Source organism: Panthera pardus, unplaced genomic scaffold (genome assembly GCF_024362965.1).
Source record: "Panthera pardus isolate Hobbes unplaced genomic scaffold, ASM2436296v1 HiC_scaffold_20, whole genome shotgun sequence".
Classification (NCBI taxonomy): Eukaryota; Metazoa; Chordata; class Mammalia; order Carnivora; family Felidae; genus Panthera; species Panthera pardus.
The window spans coordinates 23,921,109-23,937,772 of record NW_026526766.1 but is presented as its reverse complement, the minus strand read 5'-3'; positions in this window follow the sequence as shown (position 1 = coordinate 23,937,772).

The window sequence follows — 16,664 nt, the reverse complement described above, 5'->3', positions numbered from 1 at the left end:
CCATGGCTTCTTGATGAATTTAAAATATCTGAGGGGCAGATAGCATAACAGTAACAATTTATCTGAATCAGACTAAATACACTCAGTTCTATGGAATATCATGGGATCTGTGTTTTTCCTATTTCTGAGCAATCCCCTTCCTTTCCCCCAGTCCCCCAAACATGGTTGCTTCAGCATATTCTGAAATCCATGTTCCCATGATTGTTTTTGTCTTGCTTCAGTAACTCCGGAGCATTTATCCATGTAATAGCATGGTCTTCTGCTCCACTGCTTACATAGCCCTCACGCCTCAATGAATTTGCTTGATGGGATGCAGACAAAATGCTGCTGAGTATATTTTATGTATCTAAATGAATATTTATAGCAAACAAAGGAGGTAGACATTTTAAAAAATATATAATCATTTTGAGGCAAATGACTAATTAAGTTTTATCATATGTAATAACTTACGTTCTGTATATCCTTCATTGGCCTTATAGGATGGTATGTTGTGCCATATTTGATTAAAGGGTGGATATTGACATATTGGTTTATTAGTAAACCAAACACATCCTGAAATCCCATTGTGGGTTAATTATTCTGCAATAGTCATTTACTTATACAAAGATATAATATGTAGAGGGGTATGCTGAACAGGAGGTTTTTGATTAGGGAAAATTAGACAAAAAAATTATCAAAAGGATGTCCAGACTCATAGAGGAATCTAATACAGTTACTAAGAAAGAATGAGATTGATCTATACCTGCTGACCAGGAAGGATTTCTAAAAACAAAGACAATTTTGTAATGAATACATAGCATAAACCCATTCTTATGAAAATATTAATAGTATAAATAATACATAAAACTGTAGAGGAAACTGCACCAAATTGCTTTCACATGAGAAGATACTAAGGTACTATCTCTTTAAATTTATTTTCATATAATTTTATTGTGGAATTTACAGTAAAAAACCCCAGAGTAAATGGATTCTTCAAAAAGGATCCCAGCTTAGTATATGTAGAGATAATTCTGGTGTACCATTGGAAATCTGACCACCAAAAAGTGAGCTCTAAGGTAAAATGAAGCAATTTCTATGGACGTGTATAGACGGAAGGACTAGATGCTTCACAATGATAGAAATCCTTGAACTTCCAGCATGGCAGGAAACATAGCAACAGCAAATCCAACACATCATTTTGAAGATGGGGAAAATGAAAGATTGGCAAGGTTAGTGTCTTTTCTGAGCTCAGGCAGCCAGTGCATGATGAGATGGTCATACATGTGAGGTTCCAATGAGAATTTTCTTTCCACTTTAAGGTTGATAATTCTCAAGTTTTGAAATATGTCTGCCATTGCATTTGAAAGCTAAGTAATACTTTAGCTCATTAACTCAAGAATCCTAAAACACCTGTGTCTTCATTGCTTATATTTTATTGTGCTGTACAATTCTGGTGTTGAGTGTGGGAAATGAATTAATCATGACTTTTGCCTCACAGCCCTGTGAAGCAGCAAGCCCTTATTATGGTACCTTCATTTTCCAGACGAAGAAACACGGCACCAAAAGGGTAAGTGATGTGCCCTGGGTCACAAGCTGGGTCAGTGGCAAAGTTGTTAACAGTAAAGCCTGGGTTGGAGGGTTTTATCTCCGATTCCTTCTATCCTTTTGCATTAAAAATGGCTTCTGAAAATCCAGGACACTTATTGTCAACTTACAGATTTTGGCATTTTGGAATGCCAAAGATTCAATTTTTGTAGGAGGGGAAAAGAGACAAAAAGTGAGAAAAATAGATATATAACAGGGATATTAACAGGATAAATCAACCCCTTGCCATTGAGCCTAAATTTGCATATCTGTGAAGAATGTAGTACTTATCAAATGCCTGTGTATAAACCATCTGTTTCCATTCCATGAGAAAGATACAGAAATGCTCTTTTTGTCTGCTTTGTTTCTATAAAAATGTCCACAGGGCCCATAGAAATGTTTTAGATTTGCCTATCTCAGACCTGTGTGATATAGCAAGGAATTTGTTTTTATTGGACCATTCTGTGCATAAGAATATTTCAATTATGTTTTTTCGAAATCTAAATTAAATCCTCCATTAATTCAATGGGAAAGAGTCAGATAAGGTGAATCACATTAGCCAGACTCTCCTGAGACACTCACACCGTTGCTGAACCTATTGGGGCTCTCAATTCATCAAGTAAGTGTGCACTTGTGAAAATTCACAGGTGGTTTTTTTTTTTTTCCACTTTAAGTCTTTGGGGAGACTTTGTTTATCAGTGCAAGTGATTTGAGTCATGTACTTTCTTATGAAACACACACACTAACACAATTTTTCTTCGTTGGAATGAACTGAAGTTCCCATCCCCTCTACCAGGACGGAGACTTGGCGATCAGAGAGGTGGCGTGAACTTTGCACCAATCAGTATCTTAGATTGTCTCCAGGAGTTAATACGAATTTTTGTCATATAAAAACTGACTCAGGACAGCAGCAAGTGTACTTTCAGAATAATGGGGCCAAGGGAATTATCTGGGTGTTGGATTAAGTTTGGCTTGGGCTCCTAAGCAACTCCTTTGAGTTGCTTTCTAGGTTGAGTGTGGGTGGAGAACAGGGTCTTCAGAGACACCAGGCCAGGTGACTTCCAAAAGGTGATGACTCATGTTAGAGACCATCTGTGTTTGCCTCTGGGTTCCTCAGAAGGACAGCAGTAATGCTGGTAGAAAGAGGTGAATGGGGTTAATCACACCCTTTCTTTCAAGGAGAACCTCTTCCTTCCATACTGACTCTTAAGGAGCCTCCATTGGTACCAGCTGAAGCCAAAGGCAGTCGGGTATAGAGGTCTTGGAATGGGCTAGTCTTTAATAGCAAGGTGGGGCCAGTTTGGTGTGTCTTGAGGAAGGGCAGCTGACACTGTGAGGAAGGCTGAAATAGCATACTGTTGGAGAAGCTGAGAAAGATTTGGGGGAGTAGGTGGAATTTAGACATAGGAAGCATATTCAGGGATTATGTTGGGTGCCAGGGTCATGGGGAGGGTACCTACCAAAGACCTGTCATCTGGGCCTGTGATGGAGAAGGGTTCTAAGTAGAAGGATGAGCATTAACCAAAATGGAAAGTGTATAGCTATAGTATGACAGAGCTTGTGACTTGAAAGATAGTGGACAGTGTGGGATAATTACTCCAGAAAGGTAAACTCAGACAGATTGTAAAACTCACTTGATGTCTGTTCCTGAAAAAGTGATTCTGAAAGAAGTTAGCCAGAACCATTTAGAGTACTCATATGCCTTTTGGCTAGTATTGCCTACCACATTAGTAATAATAATATATCATGAATTAATAAATACAAATAGGGAGGAGGACCTATTTTTCTTTTTATGAGCATCACTTAGCTAGTATGATATTGTTTGTATAGCATTGTCTATACATCTGTTTATGCTAATTATCTACACTCATTGGAGGGGGGTATTTTAGGGGTTATCCATTTTATAGGTGAGAAAATGGAGACCCAGAGGGGCTCAGGCATTTCCCAAGCTACGGGAAAATTAGTGGTGAAGCGAGGACAGGAAGCAAGATTCCTCAGCCCCAGGCTGACATTCTTCTCCATTGAGCTATACTGTCTAATATTATTTTACCCAGAATGCTTTCTTTGGAAAATATATCTCTCCTTCCCAAATATGGAAAGAAAATAAGATCAGTTGAGTGATGGGGTCATCTGGTACTGATAAGAAAAGACTTTGGATCATTTCTTGGTTCCCATCATTCTCAGCACAATGTATTTCCTCTCCTTTTCACTCCTATCCTCTCCCCACCTCCTACTCCCAGGGGCCAACCCTCTCCAGTTTATAGAGTAGTATTGAATGCAGCTTAATAATGTGTCTTGTAAAAGGTCTAGATTAGATTTATTTATCCTTCAGAAGGGAAATAATCATAGGAAACCATAGCATTTCTTTCATTTAGATTATAGCTTGTCACATTTAGCCCGAGAAACATTAGCTGAAATTATTTTTTATATGTTATCTGGACCCTGCAAAAAATTAGACATTGTTTCGAAACATCATTGAACTTGATCTTTTCTTGATAGAGAATTGTCATTAACTTATGCATTTGTCAGGACTGGCAATCAAGCTGCTTCATGTTTGAGTGTACACTCTCTAGAGTGAATTCTTTTTGGATATCACAAGAATGCATAATTTAGAAATATGTAATGACAGAGATGATTTGCTCTTCTATTTATTTTCTCTCTTTTGGGACAATTTATTATTTTAAAAAAGAAGATTGTAGTGCAATCTATTTCATTCTCTTTTGACAGTAACCTTCTCTTGTAGGACAGATCAATTTTGAATGATACAAATTCCCTTCCCCCCATCAGTGCATAAACCTTTCAAGCTCAGAGATTCTAGCAGACGGTTGACAAAGCTTTAACTTTACTGAACGTGATGCTATAATTAAGGAAATGTGGACTTTGGAGGTAATCGTTAGTTCTTCTGTATGAACATCTAGCCTGGGATTTTGCCGCCTACTATGCTTCCTTCTTAATGACAATGTTGGGAGGCTTCCATGTAATTGAAATTGCCCCTTTTGAAGAATTGATGTGTTAAGTGATCATGTAATCTCATGATGAGCTAGTAATGGAGAGTTGAATAGAATTCATACACTGGCACAAAGTGGAAATTATAAATAGACAATCATACGGTAAATTTCTGTACCATTCCGCAAGTTTGTGCTGTAGAATTAAAGTAGTTAGGTGTTGCCCACTACTGCATAAATTTAAAAAGATGCTTTTAGACTCTTTTAGGTAGATCATGAATCACATTTCATGGATTCAACCTTTGAGGGTAAAGGACTTTGTATGTCTTATGTGGGGGTGGGGGTGTGAAGTGTATTGCTTAGCTATTTCTGCAACAGTGTTGCATTTTGAGCATGCCCCAAACTTGCTCACAGATCTGTGGGTTTGGTGCACTTTGACTGGGGGGAAGCTGGACTTTGGGTTCCAGCCTACAGGCTGTGGTTCAGTTTGGGCTTGGGTCTGCTCCATGCGTTTCTCCTTGCACCTCCTTGGACCAGCAGCTATCCAGAGTCTGCTCTTCAAAAGTCAAATGGCAGGAATGCAGGACAACAAATGGAAACAAGTGACACCACTGAAGTTCTTAATCCCAGCTCCCACAATTCATTTGCAAGTTGCAGGGCGAAGCTCTGCTGAATGCAGCAGAACAGGATGCATAGAATGATCCTGTGTGCAATAATTGCAAATAGTGGTTAAAGTTACAGCAAGACCAATGATCTCTATTCCTACATAAGAGCTTCAGGTGGCTCTTATGACCCCATCCATGAGAAGTATTGGATGTATTTTTTTTTTAAATTTTTTTAACGTTTATTTATTTTTGAGACAGAGAGAGACAGAGCATAAACAGGGGAGGGGCAGAGAGAGAGGGAGACACAGAATCTGAAACAGGCTCCAGGCTCTGAGCTGTCAGCACAGAGCCCGACGCGGGGCTCAAACTCACAGACCGTGAGATCATGACCTGAGCCGAAGTCGGACACTTAACCAACCGAGCCACCCAGGCGCCCCAAGGATGTATTTTGTTTATTTGTGTAGTCTCTTTACGCACGGGTTCTCAAATCGGCAATGAACGTCAAACTATTAATACCGAATTCGCTTCAAATGAAAATTACAGAATGTACTATGAGGTGGGTATTTGCTCTCTGGAGAGTCTTGTTTGTTTCTTGGTTATCTGTTTATGGATACATATGTGGGCACAAGAAATGTATATAGACTTTGCCTAATTTAGTCACTAAATACCTTTTAGAAAATATGTAGGTGTCTGTTGTAGAAGAGTCCATATTATCAGTAAGCCCTGCCTGTCTCTGGGAGGAGGGAGAGGTAACACTTCCCACATTCTCCACTCCCTTCTCTCGGATGTCTGGCCAGTTAGTAGTGAGGGCGGGGGGAGGCTACAACTGGCTAGCCCAAAATTAACCCATAATTTTGTATGGGTATGGAGTTGTGTTAGATTCTCTAGGAATGAATTTAAGTATGGGATGTGTTTAACATCAAATCCAAATATGAGCATGTACAGTATTTTTGCCTGAAGGAGGGCTCAGAAGTTCATATTCTTTAGCAAATTTTTCCATAAAGGAAAGGAAAAGAAAAAAGGTAAAAAAAAAAACCAAAACAAAACTGTGTGTCCTTTCTGCCTTGTTATGCATGTGACCCTGCTGAACCTTCCTGTACTCCTTGCTTCACAGTATCCATTCACTGTATTTTCACATTGTCTGAAGACGAGTGTGTTTATGAGGCAGACTACTTGAAATAGGAACTATACACTAAGCCTTGAAAACATAGCCATTGAGTCTAGATCTAAGTTACCATTCTGGTGATCTCTTTCAAAATGTAGGATCTGAGAATGAGATTTTTAAACTACTTTATTAGTACCAGGCCCCAAATTACGTCTAATAATTTCACAAATGTTTTTGGATTTTGCAATGATTTTGATTCAAATACCTCTGTGTTTCTGCCTGGAACATGGCTCAAAGGAGGGCAAAGGGCCCACAAGGTTGTCATGCCATCTTCAGGATATGAACCACTCTTTCAGGTTTCCTGGAGGACTGAGCACGAGAAAAGGTGCTCTCCTAATGGGGCACACAGCAGTGTCAGTGCTGGAGAGCCATCCTCAGATATTTTAGCTGACACCTGACATTCCTGTGGCTGCTGAAGTGGAAGAACAAACGGAACATGTTTTTGGAACCCATGCAGACATCACTGAGGATGTCCAGAAAGTACTGGGAAGACTCAGCCTATGTGTATGCAGGGAGACAAAAGCATTGCAAGAGCTATAAACCAGCAAATTTTTGTTTCCTTACCTGTTTCGAATTTTGTGTCCATGAATGAATAGGTGTAACCCAAGGCAATTTAGGTCATTCGTATATCAACGGATGCCTCTGACCAAGTGTATATGTTGAATACCAACTGCTGTTTTTGGCCTCATCCAAACAGTCCTCTGATGAGCGTATGCTCAAAGGAAGGTCATTGGTCCCATGGAAGCAATTCTGCTGTCTAATAAATGTGTGCCAAACCTGAAGATTGCCCTTCAGGCTGAAGTTCCAAGGCAAACCAAGAGGCCCTCTTCACAGAATGATTCAATCTGCTCTCTGTGCAGTGTCTTGGGGGTGGTAGTTTGCCAAGAACCATCTCTCCAATTGCTACAGTCCTATAGGACCCCGGAATGCAAGCCCCCCCCCCCCCAGCCACCTGATCCAGGCTTTTAAGAAGTGTTTCTTTGGTGGCAGCTGCAAAAACTGGGGTGCCAGATGTAAAAATCAGGGCATCAGGAGATACTAGAGCTCTGGAGTAATGCAGAGGGAGAGCACCAAGATTGCCCTCTGAGGCTCCTGTAAAGGATTATTATCAGCTCCTATATGGGTGTTTAATTAGAAGCCTGCCCCTCAGGCCGCAGTTATGATGATTAGCTAGTAGGCCTTAAAGAAGGAGCTCCTGGGTCGGCTGCCTCTGGCTGTGCTGTGGGGGCTGGTAACTGTTCCAGAACGTTCTACACATGAGCATAAGCCCCAGGGGCCTATGGAGCCAGACCAGGTAGAGGTGTCCCCTGGCAGTAGGTGCAAAAATCAAGGTGCCAGACAGGGGTTTGAGCTCCTTCCTGGAGCGACTGTTACAGTCCCATGGGACTGAGAATGCAAGCTCCCCCGGCCTCCGGGGCCAGGCGATCAAGACGCATGCCCTAGGTGGCAGACGCAAAGATCAGCACCAGACGCTGCGCGAAGGCTCCTCTCTGGGAGTCTCCCAGCGCCGGAAACGGAGAGCGCCAAGATGGCGCCGGCCAGTCTGCGTGTGCGGGTGTTCGGAGGTCGGAGACGTGTGTGGTCGGTCAGTGTCATGACTGTCCCTCCGGTGGAGGCTTCAGTGTAAGCAGGTGAGCCTCCTTCACTTTAAGTCTGGGCATGAACGGTCTCCTCTGAGCTGGGTCCCGGGGCAGGTGAGTCCCAGTACATCATCCCTCGAAGTAAGTTCCTCAGATAGCTTCGGTCTTCCGAGTCTTGGGATGTGTGAGTCTCATTGGTTTTCAAAGCAAATTTCCTGGGGGCTCATCTCTCAGGGGCAGGTCCCAAGAAGTCGACGTAGGCCATGTAGGATTCCAGCCCTTTGCTACTCAGGGATTTTGAGTTTTCTCCTGATGATGGGTCACCATGCCGGGGGTGAGGTTTATGACGGAAATGTGTCCCAGCCTCTCCTACCCTCCTTTATGTAGTTTTCTTCCCGTTTGTCTGATGTGTGGTTTACTCTCCCAGCCTTTAGGTTGCTTTAAGAGGAAATTTGTCCATATGTAGCTGCAGATTGAGTGTGCCTGGGGGAGGAGGTGAGCCCAGGCTCTTTCTGCCTCGCCATCTTAAACCGGATTTTCTCTAGATTGAGGGTTACACACTCTTTAAGTCATGCAAAAAGGATGAACTCACTGCCTACAGGGTTTTAGAGAAAGTCCTAGGAAGTGAACTTTTAAAGTAGCATCAGTGCTGAAAGAGTTATCTGGGAGGCATAAAACATTGTCGGGGTTTTCCTAAGTGCTTCTTGAGACAATGGCGCCTCAGTGATTGAGATTTGAACTCCTGTGATCTGCTTTAATACTGGCAAGGTTATTCTAAGGGCTTTGTGCTCTCAAACATGAGCAGCATTTCATTACCCCAGATTTCAACAGAACATCTGAAATGCCAAGCGTTTGCCGGCTGTTCCCAAGGTCAGTGAAATATAGGCTGGTCCAGCAGGTCAGAGGATCTTACCTTTTGGTTGTGGCCCATTGTGAATGTGAAACGTGAAGTCTTTATAGCCAGAGCATTTGAAATGGCCTTTTAGTTCTTTAATTAGTAGATGCTTTCTCTACCTTTGACTACCTGGGACTGATGTGAAGGAAAATTTGCCTACTTTGCAGGGGGCCCTGGGAGAGCCATGATCAATCACAGTGTGTTAGAAATGAAAGATTGCAGAAGAGATGATTAAAGCCCCAGCGGCTGCCTTCACAAATGAACTTCAGGAGAAAAAAGCAGTTTAGCGTAAACGTGGCAAGTCTTCATATTGGAGTTTGATGAAATTAAAGGCAACGCCGGGTAATATAAACCATTGTTGAATCTTTCTTTTATTAAAACTGGGCTAAAACAAGGAGTAGGAATTTGTCAGGTGCAGTAATTACTTTGGTTCTTCACTGATGAAAGCTCTCTTGGGCAAAGCCCTCCGCTCATCTATTTTCCATTTCCTCCTGGTTATACTTTCAGCTGCTAGAGAATAGGAGCTGAGGAGAGGGCAGCCTCACAACCTACCTATTTCTGGTTTAAATATTTTGAAGGGTAACTCTTGTGGTGGTTTTCTCACTGATTCATTTGCCCTGAATTACTGCCTTGAGAAAATTTCTATATTATTTGGTCATAGAAACATACATGTTGGTGACCATAGATATGGGGGGGTGGAATCTGGATGAGACAACATTTGTTGCATGTGAAAATACTATAGCCTTGGCATTATAGCTGGAGCAGGAGATGGAAGGAGGATATTGGGGCATTAATAGTGGGATAAAAAACTGCTAAGGAAGAAATGACAAGTCTGTCAGGTCCTTGCTACTTACAGTGTGGTCTTTGAAGTGGCATAAGTATCATCTGGAAGCTTGTTAGAAATTCAGAATCTTACGTGAGACAGGAAACCATCAAAATCCTAGAAGAGAAAACAGGCAACAACCTCTTTGACCTCGGCTGCAGCAACTTCTTACTTGACATGTCTCTGAAGGCAAGGGAAATAAAAGAAAAAATGAACTATTGAGACTTCATCAAGATAAAAAGCCTCTGCACAGCAAAGGAAACAGTCAACAAAACTAAAAGGCAACGAATGGAATGGGAGAAGATATTTGCAAATGACATGTTGGATAAAGGGTAGTATCCAAAATCTATAAAAAACTTACCAAACTCAACACCCGAAAAATGGATAATCCAGTGAAGAAATGGGCAGAAGACATGAATAGAAACTTTTCCAATCAAGACATCCAGATGGCCAACAGACACATGAAAAGATGCTCAACATCACTCAGCATCAGGGAAATACAAATCAAAACCATGCTGAGATACCACCTCACGCTGGTCAGAGTGGCCAAAAATAACAATTCAGGAAAGAAACAACAGATGTTGGCGAGGATGTGGAGAAAGGGGATCCCTCTTTCATTGTTGGTGGGAATGCAAACTGGTGCAGCCACTCTAGAAGTGGAGGCTCCTCAAAAAATTAAAAATAGAATTACCCTACAGCCTAGTAATAGCACTACTAGGAATTTATCCAAAGGATCCAGGAGTGCTGATTCATAGGGGCACATGCACCCCAATGTGGTATATGTGGAATATTACTTGGCAACAAAAAAGAATGAAATCTTTCCATCTGCAACAATGTGGATGGAACTGGAGGGTATTATGCGAAGTGAAATAAGTCAGAGAAAGACAGATGTATGTTTTGACTCATATGTGGAACTTGAGAAACTTAACAGAAGACCATGGGGGAAGGGAAAGAAAAAAATAGATACCAACAGAGAGGGAGGCAAACCATAAGAGACTCTTAAATACAGAGAACAAACTGAGGGTTGATGGGGGTGGGGGGGTTGGGGGGCAGGGAAAATGGGTGATGGGCATTGAGGAGGGCCCTTGTTGGGATGAGCACTGGGTGTTGTATGTAATCAATGAATCATGGGAATCTACTCCTGAAGCCAAGAGCACACTGTATACACTGTATGTTAGGTAACTTGACAATAAATTAAAAAAAAAGGAAATGCAGATCTCAGGCCTTACCCCAAAGGTACTGAGAATCTGCATTTTAATGAGATCTGCTGGTGATTCATTTGAACATTATTAGTGTTTAAGAAGCTTTGGTGTATGGGCAGTCCTTGAACTGGGTGCTGTCAAAGTTAGGGAGTCCTATAAAACCCAGAGGAGAGTCACAGGTTCTCAAAAGGCATTTGTAAAGGGCATGCCGGTTGAAGGGATTACGCACTCAGTGCTGGTGAAAGTAGGAACCAATAGCTAGAGCACTAGCAAGTTACATCAAGTTTTTATACTTTGAGCAATAAAGCTCTCTCCTTTAATGACTGAAGTTTTTACAGTAGTAGAGAAAGGAGTTAAAACTCTTTGCAGTAGATTTACTCGTTCTAAAAAAAGGCACTGACTGATGGTCCAAACAAAGGTGGCATGGTTGAGTATCCAACGTGGAGATATAGGAAGCAGAAGAGATACACTAAGCATCAGGCAGCAAGATAGGATTGTGGCTCAGGATAAAGATCTCATCACTTTTGCTAGTAGTATTAACAAAAGCTATCAGTGAGGTAGAGTTAAAAATAAACTCAGACCGTGGTTATCCATGTTAATTCTTTTTAATTTACTGCATAATCTTCTCTATTCTCATGTGTATGTAAATTAACTCTAATAAACTCTACATGATTTGGGTTTTGTTTCTTCACAAGCATGGGCTTATTTCCCAACTCCACTTTTATAGGGTGTGTGATTTTGACAACATATATCTTACTGGGCCTTACTGCCTCAGTTTCTTCCCTGTAAGACGAGGGTAACAGTAGTATTCCCCTCATAGACTTGTTTGAGAATTAGATGAATTAGTACATGTTATCCGCTTAAAAGGGTGCCTGACATATAGTCAGGGTGTGATAATTATTGGTTAGGATTATTATTTATGAAGTTCTGAAATAAATATTCATTCAAGTATTTTAAGGAAAGGGAGGGGAACCAGAAGGATTTATCCAGCATTTGAAGTCACTCTGCTAGTACTCAAAGAAGACAGGTCACATCAGTCAGACCTATTATTTTTAGGTGCTCCTACCTGAAGTGTGGGTAATATAAAAATTAAATAGGATTTTTAAGTAGTCATAAATGAAATTTAATGTATTTTCATATAGCCAAGATTGAACTCTTTGGAAATTAGAACATCTATTATTTTCCTTCCAAAAATCTTCTCTGTTTTCTTTGACCCTTTTCAGTCTCATTCACTTTGAAGGCCAAACCCATATCAGTAGTTCTTGGATAAATACTGATAGTCGAAGTAGTGTGGCTGAATTTGATTCTTTAAAAACTGATTGAGGAACTGAAGTTAATTTGCAGCTGTTATCATGCATCGTGCTCCATATGACAGGAATACTAGAATACAATTAAGATATGGTAAAACTGTGATGTATTTAGGATCGGCTGGAACTCATTAAGAATGAGATGTTTATTCTTAAAAACAGCTTGAGGGAAAAAGTGTTTCCCCCCAGCTACTTTGCAGCAGTGTTTCATGTCCATTTTGGAGATTTTCCTCCTCCTCCTCCCCCTCCTCCCTCCTCCCCTCCTCCCCCTCCTCCCCCCTCCTCCTCCCCTCCTTTCCCTGTCTCTTCCCCTTTCTTGAAGGGCATTTCTGCAAGGAAATGTCATTAAAAACGCAATTTGTCGTAGGTGATGGCAATAATCTCCAAAAGCAATGCATTTGAATAGCTGTCCTTGAGGAGGACATAAAAATGTGTAAAATAAATAAATTTGGCTCATGTTATAGACTGGATGTCTGAAACTATTCTTACTGGTTGTGATTCTGCTCTGACATTGTTGTCATTTCCTTTTCTAGGCCTCTGTGTCCTATGTGTGAAATGTGGACTAAAATGTAAAACCTTATATTCAACCCAACTTCAAATTCTAGGCCTCTATGATTAGGACCCTGCACAAAAGAATTACAAAAAAGTATTTCTAAACCAATTAGTTAAATTTTACCTGCTTTAGGAGAATTGGGATCAGGAGCCAACATGAGACTGCCCTGGGGGAAATTCAAGCCTTTCCTTGTATATATCATTTTCCTGGGGTACATGTAATTCCTGAGAATAATTTCTAATTTTCCTTCAGTCTGGGACCATGTTGGTCAGCCTTTCTGTTATATGGATTTCTAATGTTAAAGGAGACTTCCTAGCATCTGCTTTCTGTGCCATTGAAGATGTTGTTGACAGCCTACACAAAATCAGGAAAAGAGGTCTTTGGGATGCTAATGCATTACAGGCCTAGTCTTGGCCCAGGTGGCCCGGGTTTGGCACGAAGGATGTGGCAGAGATGTAGGGAAGTCCTGAGCCAGCAGGGATTACTGTAATTGAATTCCTGGGCAGCCCCTTGTTGTCTTCCAGCCCAGGCACACTTCTTTGCCTTTTTTCTATTTTCTTTCTGGCTCCATAAATAATCTGCAAAGTGGACAATTGGCAGCCAGAAAATCAATTGGCCCTTATATCTCTTCTAATTAATTTCTCATTGTCAAGTACTCACAAGGCATTTGTAGGCAGTAAACTGCTCTACCTGATTTTGATAGATGACAAAACAAAGATGGAGGGTAGAACAACAGACAGTTTTGTAACTGAGTACACTCCATCTGGACTTTCTCTTCTGTAACCATGGAGGACAGTGTTTTTCAGAATAACAAATTATTAATATCAATAGTAGTTATTTAATTAGTTACCTTTTTTGAATTCTACTTGCATTACATTTTAGTGTTGTTACAAAAACAAACTGTGGGAATTATAAATAAATAGAAAATAGTGTTGACAAAATGAAAAATAAGATCATAAAGTACATGAACATTCCTAAGGCTTTGAAACATGTACACAGGGAGCATAGCAGACACAGGTGCTCAAGAAATATTTGATGTATGAATGGAATTTTTTGGATAATAGATCTTATTTATATTTCTACCTTCCAGTAGCTTAGGAGCTAATCTATTTGCCTTATACTTGCCAATGCTGTTCAGTTCTTTTCATTTTTTAAAGTTAAAAGCAATATATTCTTACTACACACCTACAAGAATGGCTAAAATAAAAATACTGAAAATACCAAATGCTGGTGAGACTGTAAACCAACAGGAACTCTAATTCATTGCTGGTGGGAATTCAAAATTGTACAGCAACTTTGGAAAACAGTTTGGCAGTTTCATATAAAGTTAAATATATACTTATTGTAAAACTCAGCAAACATGCTCTTAGGTATTTTTGTCCAAGAGAAATGAAGGTTTATCTTCATGTAAAAACCTGTACACAAATGTTTATAGTAGCTCTGTTCATAATTGCCCCAAACTAGAAACCCCCAAAATGTGCTTGAGTGTACAAATGGATAAACACTGCTATATTCATGTGATGGAATACTGTTCAGTAATGTAAAGGAACACATAATTGATGCATGTAGCTACTTTGATAAATCTCATAGGCATTATGTTGAGAGAAAGAAGCTAACCTCAAAAGACTAGGTATTGTGTGACATTCTCAAGGAGTCAAAACCGTAGTGATGGAGGGGCGTTTGGGTGGCTCAGTCGGTTAAGCCTCTGACTCTAGATTTTGGCTCAGGTCATGATCAGACTGTGAGTTCCAGCCCCGGGTTGGGCTTTGCAATGAACGTATGGAGCCTGCTTGGGGTTCTCCCTTTCTGCCCCTCCCCCACTCACAATTTTTCTCTCTCTGAAAATAAATAAAACTTAAAAACAAAAAAAAAACAACCCCATTGTGATGGAGAGTAGATCACTGGTTTCCACAGGTTTGAGGTGGGGAGAGTGTGTGACTGAAAAGTGAGAGTAAGGAGGAGTTTTTTGGATGTGATGGGACTGTCCTGTATCCCAGTTGTGCTGGTGGTTACATGAATCCATACATGTATTATATAATTAACAAATTGTACATTAAGAAAGCCAATTTTATGCTATGATAATTTTGAAAGCAAAAAGATAATACATTCTTATTGAAAACTACTAGACAATAGGGAAACATAAAACTAAAAATGGAAGACCTTCATCCCTCAACTCCCTAAACTCATACCTGGTTGTATATTCCTTTCAAAGCTTCCTATGCTATTCTGAGAAGCTGAGAGTCAGTGGTAAGGACATCAGTACAGGAGCTACATGGCCTTGATTTGTGTCCCATCCCCTCCACTTACTCATTGTAGCTCTGTGCCCTTGGGCAAATTACTTAACCTCTCTGTGTCTATTTTCTTATGTACAAAATGGTGCTTATAGCAGTATTGTAGGCATTTGTACTATAATAAATGTGTTGGCCATTTTTACTATACACACTTATTACTTGCACTCATAAAATATATTTGTATTATTTAGATAGTTTTGATGCTTTTATTCCTTTGACATTACCTTAACATTTTTCCAAGTCAGTATATGAAGATCCTTCCTACTTCTATGAATTCCAAAGACTTCATAGTAGTCTATCATATGTATAAATTATATATAATATTATGTATTATATAAAATATATCTAATACACGTAATATTAAAATTTCATGTTATATATCTTGTTTAAATATAATACATACTTAATAAAGTTCTTCTTGATGAAGGCACTCTTTTTAACTTAAATTGGTTTTTAAGTTTCGAAAAATTTTCTCTACCAATTCAATTCCAATCTTCCATAATTTATTCACACATTACAGGTTATTGCTGATGCTTTTTCCCCTCCTCTCATCATATTCTTCCTCTTTCTCCTCCTTTTGAAAATATTTTTAATGATTACAGGAGGCCATGGAAGTGATGTGTGCTCAGACCACCATCTTGAACTGGAAGATCTGATGCTCTCCTAAGATCCTTTCCTAAACCCATCCTGTGGGTTAGGGGAAATACTAGGGCAGAAGGGAGCAGTTATGGAATAAAGCTGGACTCAAGCTGGGAACTTTGAGTGTGAATCCTGCTTAGCCATCAGTTAGCTGGGTGACTTTGGGAATTCACTTTATATTCTCTGGTTCTTGATTTCTTCAGCTGTAAAATGATATGGTTGGACTAGACGAGCTCTAAAATTCATTACTTCCATTTACAAAATGAGAACACTAGGGCTCACAGAAATGAGATGATTTGCTAATGGTCCTCCAGGAAGTAAGATTTAGAATTGAGTCTTGAACATGTTTTTTCAGATTTTAAATCTCAGCTACACCAAGCTGTTCTGAGCAATGTCACCTCAGAAGTTGAGGGTGAAGGGGGCACATCCTCACTGAGCACCATTTCCTACCATGTCTGGTACATGTGTGGAAGTGGGCACATGCGCCCCCACTCAGATGGCTGTCCCGAGGTCTTTATCTCCTGGGCCTCACACCCCTGCCCCCCTGCCAACAGAGTTGTGTTCTAGAGCATTACCTGCTCCAGTCTCTCAGGTTGCAGGGGTTGGGGCACAGCTCAGGTTTGGCCCAGCCCCGAGAAGCAGCCCTGTACAGATGGTGGTGCGGCTGGTTGCACAGTGGTCGGGCCTCTCAGTGCTGGAGAGCACGGCTGTGCTCGTTCTGAAGTCGCTCTGACAACATTCCCCTCCTGGCAGCCATGTACTCTCTCCTCCAATCTTGTGCAAGCAAATGGCTTTGCAGCAGCTTTCCTCAGTCCCCTTGTAAGCTAGGAAACAAGCTTTAGGGCTGTGAATTTGCATGCATTTCACTTATTTGAATCTTTCTACAAGGCTTCCAGATTTCATGTCCTTCTTCCTTTCCGTGGCTTTCCCTTTGGGTTGTATGAACATAGTTATTTAAAAAACAAAACAAAACAAAACAAAAACACCTCAAACAAAAGAAACTCCAATTCCTTCAAACACAAATAAATAAGCAAATAAAAAATCAAACCAGTAAGTATATGTCTCCTACAAACCCATTAAAAGTGCTTCTTTAACA